The sequence below is a fragment of the Myotis nattereri genome, assembly GCF_964212035.1.
Source record: "Myotis nattereri genome assembly, chromosome: 11".
Taxonomy (NCBI): Eukaryota; Metazoa; Chordata; class Mammalia; order Chiroptera; family Vespertilionidae; genus Myotis; species Myotis nattereri.
The window spans coordinates 33,201,793-33,215,985 of record NC_138086.1 but is presented as its reverse complement, the minus strand read 5'-3'; the positions used below and the strand labels follow the sequence as shown (position 1 = coordinate 33,215,985).

The 14,193-nt window shown below is 41.1% G+C and overlaps 1 protein-coding gene across 1 annotated transcript in view; it reads left to right on the top strand.

The window, feature by feature from the left end:
- Positions 1-14,193, top strand: part of TPK1 (thiamin pyrophosphokinase 1) — a 286,110-nt gene that overhangs the window by 196,321 nt on the left and 75,596 nt on the right. The window lies entirely within an intron of this gene.

Genomic DNA, 14,193 nt, shown 5'->3' with positions numbered 1-14,193 from the left:
TCGGTCATTGTGGAGTTTCTAGGATACCATAACTTGGTAACAGCAAAACTAAAACAAAATTTTTTATTATATAAACAAAATTAGAAGAGTAGAAAATATAAGATAGAGAACACTGGAAGCAGCCCCTTGTGAATTGCTCTTGAATTATGTGTGGAGTTCAAGGATCCAATTTTGGAAACTATATTATCCCAATCAAACTTAAAATTACACTTGGCCACATTATATCATCTATTTAAATGGTATTAAATAAGTAACTTTGGGAATAGGAAGAGAGGTAGTTATTGTACAATATTTAATGCTTTTTCCTCCCACCATGTGAAATTCTTTATGAAATATGGTTCACTCTTACTTTAACATAGTCTTTTTAAATAATCATGTACATCATAGGGCATTTTAGTATATATAGTGTTGCTAAGCATAAAGTGTCTGTTTGAATGATTGTCTTATCTACTAGTATCTTAATTTTATTAAGAAGAGATTTAATGATTGTTGGGGAACTTTTCCCCCCAATTCTATCCTTACTTTTCCTAAGTTGATAGCTAAGGAAAGAATAAGCACTAGGGAAAAATCAGTCCAGCTCAAACACAGAAGGTAGTTTTTCTTTAGAAACAAAGAAAAATAAAACTTGTCATAATTGTGTTTTTTATTTATTTATTTTTAATATTTTTATTGATTTCAGAGAGGAAGGGAGAGGGAGAGAAAGTTAGAAACATCAGTGATGAGAGAGAATCATTAACCGGCTGCCTCCTGCCCCACATTGGAGTTTGAGCCTGCAACCCAGGCATGTGCCCTGACCAGGAATCAAACTTGGGACCCTTCAGTCCACAGGCTGACTCTCTATCCACTGAGCCAAACTGGCCAGGGCCATAATTAAACTTTTTAAAAGGGAACAATATTACTACTTTGAACAAGTGTAAAAAATGACATATATTCCTAATCTGTTGTATAGACATTTAAAGAAGCAGAAAAGACACAGGAAGTGAGAAGGAGAACAGCAATGGGAAGAGAAAGACACGGCAGTGCAGACAGAGGCATTTGGAAAGGGACGGCAAGGATCAAGAGTGTGTTGGTTATCCATTGCTGTGTAACAAATACCACAAACATGGTGGCTTAAAGTGACCGGAAACATTTATCATCTCACAGAGTTTCTCTGTGTCTAGAATTTGTTTTTTCTGGGTGTTTCAAGCTTGGTGCCTCATGAAGTTCAGCTGTGCCAGATGTCACTCATTCTAAGGTAGAAAGTTGGTGCTTGCTGGTTCGGGTGAGTGGAGATAGCTCCATTCCTCTCTGTCTGGCCTTTATGGGGCTTCCTGAATATCCTCTTAACGTGGTGATGGACTTTCCCCAGAGCAAGTGATCTGTAAGAGGAAGCAAGCAAGGGGTCAGCTGTCATATTTGTATGATATGGCCTAGAAGTCACCCACCAGCACCTCTGTGGGTGCTGTCAAGACATACAAATTAGTGCTATTCCTGTGGGATCACCATGCAAGGACATGAATGCCTGGAGATCAGTGGGTGCCACTGTGGGGACTGACTCCCACAGAGAAATATGAGACAAGGATGGTAGGCACACATGAACACACATGGATACATGCACTTGTTTGAACAGAAAGGGTGGAAGACTAAGTAGTGCAGTTGAGGTGAATGTGATCGCGGTTGTCTGGCATTGTTCTTGATTTGTGGCAAACACCCAGATTGCTGTACAAGCAGTTGTTACTTCAGACCTAATGCAGCACATCTGCTATGCTTAATTGTGTCTTTATCAGAGTAATCTCTTCTGCAGCACAGAATTGTAAGGCTAAGCTGCATCAAGACATGATATTACTCTCAGAAATCTTACCATAGTTTCATCTCAAGATAGCAAAAACAGCGGGGCTAATTTATCTCAGTGGTTGAGTGTCAACCTATGAACCGGGAAGTCTCAGTTTGATTCCTGGTCAGGGTGCATGCCTGGGTTGTGGGCTCAATCCCCAGTCTGGGGTGTGCAGGAGGCAGCTGATCAATGATTCTCTCTCATCATTGATATTTTAATCTCCCTCTCCTTTCCTCTCTGAAATCAATAAAAATATATTATTTTAAAAAACCTATTGCCGAAACTGGTTTGGCTCAGTGGATAGAGCGTCGGCCTGCGGACTGAAAGGTCCCAGGTTCGATTCCGGTCAAGGGCATGTACCTGGGTTGCGGGCACATCCCCAGTGGGGAGTGTGCAGGAGGCAGCTGGTCGATGTTTCTCTCTCATCGATGTTTCTAACTCTCTGTCTCTCTCCTTTCCTCTCTGTGAAAACTCAATAAAATATATTTAAAAAAACAAAACAAAAAAAACACACAAAACTATTGTCCCTCCAAATCAGCATTTTTACCTTTCTGACGTTAAAGACTCTTACCTTACATGTTAAGAGGTACCAAAATAAGACTACTATAAACAATTAAGATTGTGATCAATATACCTTGAAAGGTATGTTTATTCCAACATTTTGCCAATACATCATATGTAGAATAGTATGAGGTACTTTTTGAGTTGCTTTCAGAAGATATTAATCTAATATACTTGACACAAAAATAAGAGGCAGGAAAATTGACTGTCTAAAATTAAATGTAACGCACTGTTTTTTGTTCATTTTAACCCTTTTGTATGATAAACATAATAATGAATGTTTATAGATCCATTTACTCTGTGTCAGGCACTCTTCTAAGTATCTCACATATCAGGCCATTTAATTCTCACAGCAAACCTTTAATTCTGGTTTTATAGATGAGGAAAATGAAACTCAAGCATAGTGGAAAAGTGATTCAAATCCATGAAGTGTTTCTTTAGCACTCATGCTCTTAACCACAGCACTGTGCATGGGACAGACTTGCACAGGCTAGTTCAAAACCAGGATTCATTAATAATGACAGTGTTTTCTGTCAGACTCACTCCATGGGCAGAATTGAAAGTCCAGCCAGGACGAGAAGAGAAGTGGAAACCTTTCAGAAAGCGGGGATTGTTTCTCTGGAGGGGTGGAGTCAGTGTGGAGGAAGGTAGGTCTGACATATTTTTTAAAAGAATCACTTTGGCTGCTGAGTTGACATTAAGCTCTCATGGGACCAAGGGAGGTCTTGTTATGGTGGCTTGGATAAAGTGGTAATGAAGGAAATTGTGAGAAGCGGTAATTGGATATATTTAGAAAGAGAAATCCTGTATAGAGTAAATAGGATTTCCTTATGGGTATGAAAAAAAGGAAGAAAAACTTTCATCTAAGCAGTTGGAAGAATGGAGTAGATATCAACTCAGATTAAAAGCTGTGAATGGGGTACGTTTGAGGTTAAAGGTCCAGATGTGTCAAATAGGCAGTTGGATGTTCAAGACCAGACTTATGGAGAGAAGGCCAGGCTGCAGACACAAATTTGGTATTTGCCAAGATCTACGTGATTGAGATCACCAAAGGCATTAATGTAGGTAGATGAGGGAGGAAGATGTAGCTGACACTAAGGAACTCCACCCTGAAGGAGTCCAGCTTTAGGAGTTGGGAGAGAAGGAGACAGCCAAAAAATTTGTGGGTGAAGAGGAAAACCAAGAGAGGGTGGTATGAAAGCAAAGTAAAGGCGGTGTGTGCAGGAGGAGAGAGTGATAGCCCCCTGTGAATTCTGCTAGGTCAAGTCACAGGAGGACGATTGGTTTTAGCAGTTTGGAGGTTATTGTTTATCTTCATGAGAGCCAGTTTGGAAAAAAGGTGGGGTGAAAGCTGAATTGGGATAAATATAAGGAACTGGAGACAGTGAATTTAGACAACCCTTTCTAGGGCTTGTAATGTAAAGAGGACCAAAGAAATGGGGTTGGGATGGTGGGGTGGAAGCTGGCCCATGAATTGGAGGTTGGGAGTAGTTACATGAAAAATAGGTAAGCTAGTGCTCTCTTTTAGATAAATATTTATTGTATTTCTACTTTGTGTCTACCATTGTACAAGTTTTCAAGATATAAAAATTATTGAGATATGACTTCTCTCATTGAGGTATTTACCTTCCGATATGGGAGTTACAGTGTAGACTTAAAACATATGTGCTGTGGAGCGCAAGGGTGTCCAGGTAGCCCAGGCTACAGGCTTTGGAGAAGGTTGATATAGGAGATGATGTCTGAACTGAGTTTTGAAACCCGTACCATCTGAATATTAACTCAACTGCCTCTAATCTATATTTTACTAGAGTCCCGGTACACGAATTCATGCACCTGTGGGGTCCCTTGGTCTGGCCTGCGGGATCGAGCCAAAACTGCTCTTTGACATCCCCTCAAGGGGTCCCAGATTGCAAGAGGGTGAAGGCCAGGCTGAGGAACCCCACCAGTGCATGATCGGGACCAGGGAGGGACACCGGAGGTTGGCCAGCCAGGGAGGGACCATGGGAGGGCTCCAGGGTGTGTTGGGCCCATCTTGCTCAGTCCTGATCGGCCAGACTCCTGCAGCAAGCTAACCTACCGGTTGGAGCGTCTGCCCCCTGGTGGTCAGTGCACATCATAGTGAGCAATTAATTGAGTGGCCTTAGCATATCATCAGCATATTACGCTTTGATTGGTTGAATGGATTACTGGACACAGCTATTAGGCTTTTATTATATAGGATAGAATCTGGGAGAGAAACAAAATTGTCCTATTTGTTCCAGACTAAAAATACTTTTGTATGTTCATTTTCTTCATCTTAGCCCAGTCATTGATCTTGCTTTAACTATTCTTTGTGAACTCCTGGAAAACCCAATAAGTGTGTTTTAAAATACAAATGAGTGCCTCACACATCCTTACTAGTACCCTCTCTATCTTCAGTCACTGACAAAGAACAATTAAATGAATGGGGGCATATACATAGGATGGAAAATGTTGAAGATAGGTGGATGACAGCAAGCAGATAGTTATTCCTTTATTCATCCATTTACTGCACAAGTATTTATTATTTAGGACAGATCATACAATAGCTTAACTTGGAGATCAAATATGGGGAGCAAAAAGCAGGAATGGGAAGAATAGCAAAGGAATGAAATGGTTCTGACTGGCTTTTAAAATTAGAAGTCTAGAAAAGCATGATGAAAAATAATAGGTGGACTTTAAAGTCATCACATGCTTGGGTTTAGATCCTACATCTACCCATTACTGGCTGAGTCATCTGGAGCAAACTAATGACTGTACTGAGTCTACAATCTCTGTCTTAGTAGTAACTCTACCACTCGAGGTTGTTAGGAGAATTTTGCTGCCAAGAAGAATATGAATAGAACATAGCAGATATTCAAAAATTGTTTCCTTGCTTCTCTCCCTTTTTCTTTAACCAGAACTTTCTCATTATTTCCTCCAGTTTATCAAGTTTGATAGTCATGCTGGGGTTAAAATAAATAAATAAATGAATAAATGAATGAATGAATGAATGCAAATTGGGTTTTTTTCTATCCCCTTTCTTCAGCAGCACTAACAAGATCCCCTGAGCATCATGAGCAGCATGGGAGTGGGGGGTATAAACTAGACACCCAACTCAATTAACCAGGCTGAACATCAGCCATATGACCTCTCAGCAAGCAGAGACACTTCCTGGAGTTAACTGAGAGAGGGTAATGAGTAGGATCATTGCAGCAGTTCTCTTCTTTCTCAAGCTCTCAAACTACCTCCCAAAGCCCTCCCCTCCCCTCCCCTACCTCCTCTTCCCTGTCCATTTACGGACTGCAGCTTCAGGGCCAGCAGAGGAGAGACGTGCTGGGGGACTGGAACCTGACAAACAGAGGGGTCAGTAGGGGAGGATATTCCTGTTGGGTTAATGTGTGAAGCTGATTGCCTGTGGAGACTACACACACAGTTCTTTTATAGAAGGAAAGTTGGAATATGTATTGTAGGGCTGGGATTCCCATTTAGATAGTCCTTACCAATTGTGAGAAAAATCTGAGAAACAATTCCAGTGGATTTAGAGTCCAGTTATATTGAGAATCATAAGAAAATAACTTTAAGAATTGCATTTTGGATATAATGACCAGGTATGAGACCTCAGAGTTTGTAGAATTTTTCTAAAATTGATGAGACCAAAGCTAGGGAGGTGTGTTCCTATAAAGGACGATTTCAGAATTGAGAACCATTTAAAAAATAATTTAGTGAAAATTAGAGTTTCTACATAGAAATGGAGGCCTGATTCTTCATTAAGATATTTTAATGTCTTTTGAAGGTCTAACATAAATTTTTTAGATTAAGATGTTCTTTTTCTCCATTCCTGCTAAATTTCACATTAGTCTTATGAGGAATAATCACATTTATTTTCCTTTTACAATTACTGAAACAAAGTGAGTAGGCTTTTATAAAATAAAAGCAGAAAAGAATGGAAGGAAAACTTGTGTTCAAATTAAACCTGGGGCCTGGTAGAAGAAGAGGGATAAGTAAATCAGCATTCATAGATGAATGTTTAAAACCTTGTACTTGACTCCTTATACATTTTATCTGACTTTGTTCTCAACCCAATGCCCATTTTACATACAAACATAAAATGTATACTCTGTACATACCTCAAAGTGTATTTGGAATACTGTTAATGAGGTATTCATAATTATTGGTTGTGTGTGGTTTTGTCCTTGTGTTCAATTAAGCAGACATTAGCTGCATAAAAATTTCTAGGTGACTGTACTTAGACCTTTCAGTTCAACTGAACCCTCCCTCATCTACTCATAAATATTTTTGATAAGTATTGTTGCTAAATATTTTCTAAGCAGGGTGACACCTTTTTATCAGTGCTTTTTTCTTTTATTCTAAGCCACTACTATGTTCCTTCCACCATGCTATAAATGGAACAGAAATAAAGAGTTTTTGCCTTTAAAGAAATTTTATTCTTTTCAAGGACACAATATGCACGCATTTAAGAGACATGTTACAGTAAAAGGGGGAAAAAAGCTGTTTTATGGTATGAATAAGACTGTAGACAGTAGAAGCAAGTGATCTATGGTAACTGGAATATATAGGGAGTTTTCATAACAATGTAGAGCTTGCCCTTTGTTTTGAGGTTTCTATAGATTAAGGTTGGAGAAATAGCAGAGGAATAGACCAGAGAACATGAATGTTTTGATCATTCCCTGTTAGGTAAAATTACATTCATCTGAAGGTATCTGAAAACTCTGTGGTCACTCTTTGATTCAAAACATATCTTTCGGTTCAATCTGTCCTGTTTCCACTGTTAGAAGTTCTTGCTTCTGGAATAAGCATTGTCTTTACCGTAGGAATCATCATTTAAAGTGTCTGTATCTTATGGAGGAGTCAAGAATAGATTCCTGACAATTTAGTGTACTCCCCAGATTATCTTCTCCCATTGGATGAAAGGGAGGCATAAAGAAAGGACAGGTTATATTGTAAAAAAAAAAAGGGGGGGGGGGCAGCAAGAATACCGAGGTGATAGAAAACAAAGGATAAACATTGATTTTATTTTAAAATAGTCTAGTGTTCAGGGGTTAATGAGAAATTAACTGATCATTACCATCTTTCATTATCTCTAACCATAGTAGGTATTTCATAATTATTGTTGACTTTTGAATAAACAGCATTCAGAGGTTTTATTTTGGGCAAGCATTCAGTATTGTCATTAACCATTTAATCAGAGAGTATGCCTACCTCATTTCAAAACCTGCCTGATTTCCACGCCATTTTATTAAATAATATTGAAAACATAAATCAGATGGAAGTTATTAATTTCAAAACATATCATTGAAATGCTCTAGGTGTGGAAATAATAAAGCAAAATATCATAGTTTTATTTTTTCAATCCTCACCTGAGGATATGTTTTTACTGATTTGAGAAAGAGAAGAAGGGAGAGGGAGATAGAGAGAGCGAAACATCATTGTGAGATAGAAACATCCACCAGCTGCCTCCCCTATGTGCCCTGACCGGGGATCAAATCCACAACTTTTTGGTATACAGGACAACACTCCAACTCACTGAGCCACCCAGCCAGGGCCAAAACATCATAGTTTTAGATGCTATGTGAAAAATTAGTATTCCAAAGCAATATTTTCCTAGATGGTTTTCATGAAATGCAGATTATATGGTTAACGACATGTTTGAGGGATAGGCAAGGATCCGTAGTCAGTCAGTGTGGGAAACACTTGCTCAGGTGGTCGGTTTTTGCTGCAACACGACCTAGAACATCACACATGCTGAGCACATACACTGTGACTTCAGAAGAGAATTTAAGAAGTAATCTAAGAAATAGTGTTCTGTGGAAGGCACTTGAAAAAATGTGGCTCGGGCATGATTTGAAACACTAAAAGCTATCTATAGATGAATATTGCATTTTCAGAAGGAAATATTCTAAATTAAAGAACTAGATAAGTATATTTACATGTAAATTTGACTCAATGTATGCTCTTTTTAACAAAATCAATACACTTGTGCTTTTTGTTGTTAAAAAGTATTTTTATTTTATTTTCATTGAATGTATTGGGCAACACTGATTAATAAAATTATATAGGTTTCAGATGTACAGTTCTACAATACATCATCTATATATTGTATTGTGTGTTCACTATCCCAAGTCAAGTCTCCTTCCATTCCCCTCCCCCCCTTTACCTTCTTCTCCCTCACCCTACCCCCATTCCCTCTGGCAATTACATTTATGGAACTATGACATTTTCTAGTTCTGAGATTTTATATCTCCATGTTCACTGGGGAGACCCTTTCTCTTGTGACTACTTTCAGCTACATGAGTACTCCCACTATGAAAATTTACCAGTCCAAATGTCTATCTTTGTGTGGGGCAGGTAACTTCTCTGGTAAATGTAGTATAGATCCTTCAGTTTACTTCTTTCACTATTCTTCCATGCAGGCTATGGAATTTCCCTGTGGTGTTTGTTGATAAAATTTTAAGTACCAGAGGTCAGCCTTGTATTTAATATACAAAGGTATTCCCTCACACTGGGTTTACCTGTGTGCCAGAAATTGTAGTTGCCATTTAACCCCAGGGTGTCCGTTCAGCATCAACAGCAATTTGGTGAATGGTTATCCACTTTATAAATGGCCATTGCCATCTGCTCCTGGAATCTCTTATACTAGATAGAAAGTATGTTTATGCCTGTCCTGTGTTCAGTTGCTTTGTGAATGATCTTGTTAAATTGCTGTGTTTTTTCTGATGTCCACACTGAGATAACTTTGGGTAAAACTTGGCATAGCTATTGGATTTAAGAGATGACTCCGTCTTTGGTATTTTTGCAAAGCAAAATCTGGAGCAAACTTTATCTTTTCTCTCAATCATGTCCTCGTCATTTTCAAAGACGAGGTATAATACACGCAAAATGACAGCGATTTCCTATGCCCTTGTTAGGTAACTGTGTATCTTTTGCTCTATACTTTCCTGACGCTGCCTGTCGTTAACACACTCACACGTGTGACTTCTAGCATAGGTATCAGGCAGCGTCTTTGCTCCCTTTCACTAAGTTACCATTTCATACCTTTCTGAGGTAATTAATGTGTTTTAAATAACCACAATTGGAAAAGCATAGTGTCTGATTGATTTTTGTTGTCTCTTTATTGTACAGAAGTGTCTTTAACTTCAGAGCCTCAGAACAGGGGACAGGACAGGAGTCTGTGCAGTGGTGATTCATGAGCGTGGATGGAAGTCACTGGTTAGGCAGGTGCCCCTGGTCTCCAGTAATGGCATAAATCTTCAGGGAAGTTCTTTAATGTTGGGCTGTATGCCTGCCTGCATATGCCAAATCACATAAGCTGGCATATATTATAAATGTAGAAATCTGAGGAATGAATAAAAATTCCTTCTGTTGTTCATTTTTGAAAGATGTCACATAGATGTGAGAATATAGGAGAAAAGTATAGATAGCATTGCTCTCCTTTAACCATGCAAAGCTAAATCTGCCTGTTTATAAACACAAGATCATGCACATGCAGCTGCTCATCTTTTTGGAACAAAAGAAAAAAGTGAGAATTGATTGTGTTATACAGTCTATGGGTTTTGACAAATGCATAATGTCATGTATTCATCATTACAGTGTCACACAGAATAGTTTCCCTGCCCTGTGCACCACTCTTTCCTCCCAACCCTCTCCTCATCAGTGATGTCCCTGCACTGCTGTGTGGCCTTTGCACATGTGCACCCTCGGCCTTCAAACCTCTTTGTTGTCCCTCCATGGTGCTGACTCCTGTCCATCCTTCAGTGACCACACCTGCCTGCCTTCTGCCCCACTCCACACACCTGAGCATGTCCCTGATCTGTAATTTTCCTGTTTTGTTTTGTTTGGGTTTTGTTTTGTTTTTTGCCTTCCATACACTCATCATCCTTCTCATGTCTATAGCTCTGTAAATAACTGGCATGGAGGTTCATGAATGAGAAATACAGCTGCTGAAGAAAAGGACTATTTCACATCTCACTCATCCCTCAGTCTGTTCTGCAGCTTAGGCATGTTATTCATGTGACCAGCTACTCTGGCCAGGGGCAATTTTTAAATCCTCCTTTTAAAATCTACAACTTGATTTCAATACATGTAAAACAATGACGAACCTAAGGCCAATATACTTTCTTCCACTTTTCCTCCCCTGTGCCTTACAACAATCATAGCATTACTTTTACATGGTATTATGTAGAACATTTGTATAACAATGATGATTTCTATGCTTTTGCTCTATATTGACACAAAAAGAAAATCATCAAAGATTATTATTTGAGAACAAGATTCATTTTTATTTCATTCCCGAATTTATCTATGTCTGTATTCTGATTATTCCTCTTTCTTTAATTATTGTTTAGAATTATTAGAATATTGTATCTACTTTTTTTGAAGTCTTGTATGGCTTTGCATCTAGAAAACATTTGTTGTTTTATTTGTATAGATCCAGTGCTGAGTCACTAATGCTCATCTGTTCATGGCCCATTGTCATCTTTGCCCCAAGCCTGCTCATTGATTGGTTGATGCCTCCCTTTTATCCCTGTACCACATTCTGTTCTCCTGCTCTTCCCACAGACAAACATGTTTGTGTGTGTAAATAATAGTTCTAAGTTCTGTTATTAGAAAGTGTCTTGTGTTTGAATTTATTTAACTTGTATGGATGGGTTATGTGATTTACCCCAGTTCTGTTTCCTTCTACATATTACGTTTTCACCACGCACTGTGTCCCCAGTCCACCCACGGTTCTCTGTGTGCATTTAATCCACTGCTTGGTGTGCACTGACATTTGTTGCCTATGTCTTTTTCCAATGATGAACAACAAGTTCAAAATCCTATATTATAAAAGGATAATATGCAAATTGACCTAACAGCATAATGACCGGTCGCTATGGCATGCACTGACCACCAGGGGGAAGATGCTTAATGCAGGAGCTGCCCCCTGGTGGTCAGTGCGCTCCCACAAGGAGAGTGCCGCTCAGCCAAAAGCCGGGCTGACAGCTGGCAAGCGCAGCAGCTCGCCTCCGCAGCAGTGCTATGGTGTCCAACTGCAGCTTAGGCCCATTCCCCACGGCGAGCGGACCTAAACTGTCAGTCGGACACCCCCCAAGGGCTTCCGAACTGCGAAAGGGTGCAGGCCGGGCTGAGGGACACCCACCCCCACACCCCCCAGTGCACGAATGTCGTGCACTTGGCCTCTAATGTATTATAGTCCCTTTACATTTTCTTTTCATTTGAATATATTTAAGCCCTTTTAATCCAGTTTATAACTTCTGCTTGAATGTTCAAAATATACCTTATGTGTATGAATTATATAGGTAATGAGTATCCAAATGGACTTATATTAAATTTCAAGGACTTATATGAAATTTAGACAATTATTTGCCTAACTAGAGGCCCGGTGCACAAAAATTTGTGCACTCGGGGGGGAGGGGGGTCCCTCAGCCCAGCCTGTGCCCTCTCGCAGTCTGGGACTCCTCGGGAGATAACGACCTGCGGGCTTAGGCCTGCTTCCGGGTGGCAGAGGGCAGGTCCAATCCCTAGGTGCAGCCCCTGGTCGGGCTCAGAGCAGGGCCGATTGGGGAGTTGGGGCGCCGCCCCCTGTCATACACAGAGCAGGGCGATCGGGAGGTTGTGATTCCACCCTCAGTCACGCTCAGGGTAGGGCCTATTGGGGGGTTGGGGCACCATCCCCTGTCACACTCAAGGCAGGGTCGATAGGGAGGTTGCGGCGCCACCCCCTGTCATGCACAGAGCAGGGCCAATCAGGGGGTTGGGGCATTTCCCCCTGTCACTCACAGAGCAGGGCCCATCAGGGGTGTTGGGCTCTGTACCCTTTCACACACAGAGCAGGGCCCATCAGGGGTTTGGGGCGCCGCCCTCTATCACCCACAGAGCAGGGCCAATCAGGGGTTTGGGGTGCCGCCACTCTCACACTCAGGGCAGGGCCGATGGGGAGGTTATGGCTTTACCCCGTCACACACAGAGCAGGGCCCATGGGGGGGGGGGGGAATGGGGAGCCGCACCCTGTCACACACAGAGCAGAGCCGATCAGGGGGTTGAGGCGCCACACCCTGTCACACAGAGAGCCACAGGGCGATCAGGGGGTTTGGGCGCTGCCCCCTGTCATGCTGATCCCGGTGCCGGGAGGCCTCACGGCTCTGCTGATCCCGGTGCTGGGAGGCATATTACCCTTTTACTCTATAGGATAGAGGCCTGGTGCATGGGTGGGTGCCTGCTGGTTTGCCCTGAAGGGTGTCCTGGATCAGGGTGGGGGTCCCCACTGGGGTGCCTGGCCAGCCTGGGTGAGGGGATGATGGCTGTTTGCAGCTGGTCACACATCCTTCAGGGTGGGGGTCCCCACTGGGGTGCCTGGCCAGCCTGGGTGAGGGGATGATGGCTGTTTGCAGCTGGTCACACACCCTTCAGGGTGGGGGTCTCCACTGGGGTGCCTGGCCAGTCTGGGTGAGGAGCTGAGGGCTGTTTTCAGGCTGGGGGTGACTGAAGCTCCCAACCGCTCCTTTTTTTCTTTTTTATTCTGGGCCAGCTTTAGCTTTGAGGCTTGGCTCCAGCTCTTAGGCCTCTGCTGCTAAAAGTAGGTTTCTGGCCTTTGCTTACAATGTTGTGATCCTGCTGGCTGAAGCCCGGCAGGTTTCTGGGGTTTTGTTTAGCTTCTATGTTTGTTACATAGTTGCTTGCAGCTCAGAGGCCTGCAGCGGCAGGCGGGGAACGTTGGAGTCCTCCGTCACTGAAGCAAGCAAGCCTCATGTTAGTTTCAAGCTGCCTGGCTGCCGGCCGCCATCTTGGCTGACAGTTAATTTGCATATTGCCCTGATTATCCAATGGGAAGTGTAGCGGTCGTACGCCAATTACCATGTTTCTCTTTTATTAGATAGGATAACAGCAATCCTTTGACTAAGACAAAGAGAGCCTACTCATATGTTTAAGCTTTATAGATAGCAAAATAAAGTTTTTAGAAGCTTATAACATAGAGTACAAAAGGCATCATTGGAATAAAAGTAAAATGACTGCAAAAGGACTCTTAGATACCTTAGTCTGGTAATAAGTTGTAATTATACATATTTTAAGACATTATTTATTAAAAGAAACAATATCCTTTGGAACTTTTTCTTCTGGGATATATGAATGATAAAAAACACTTTTTTTATTCTATTATGAATGCATGCATGCCTTGGCATTTCCCCACAAGGACTTGAGGTATCTTTCTATAAAGACCATGTACCCAAAGGATAATGACTAGAACAGAAATGGAAAATCATTACTTTGTAGAAGAGGAGTTTTCAAGTATCCTATTTAAAAGGAAACATTGTGGGTTCAATTGAGCATTACATTTAACTTTAATCTTCTTTTGAATGGAAAAACATGAAAGTTGGTAGATTGAGTAAGTTTTCATAATCAAAATGGAAGAAACGTGCTAGTTCGTTTAGGGCAGATACTCTGTTTCCTGGTAGAGGCACTCTCACCGAGCAGCTCCTAGACATCTATACATGTAGAAACCAGGTTAACCACTATTAGGATGGACATTGAATGCTGAAATTTATAATCTCAGAAAAAGCAGAGGTTTTATTTAGGAACCAATATTTTATTTACACTTGAGCATGTGTTTGAATAAGGCTCTAGAATTCTACATCACATAGTGCCACATCTTTAGTTTGTAGAACCAGTTTAGTCTCTGGAATTGGCAGGTGGGTATAGATAGGAACTGTTATCTCTGTGTGATCCTGGACACATGTAATCTCTGCAAGCTTCAGTTTCCTCGTGTAAACGTGATAATTAACATAAGCTACCTTGTAAAATTG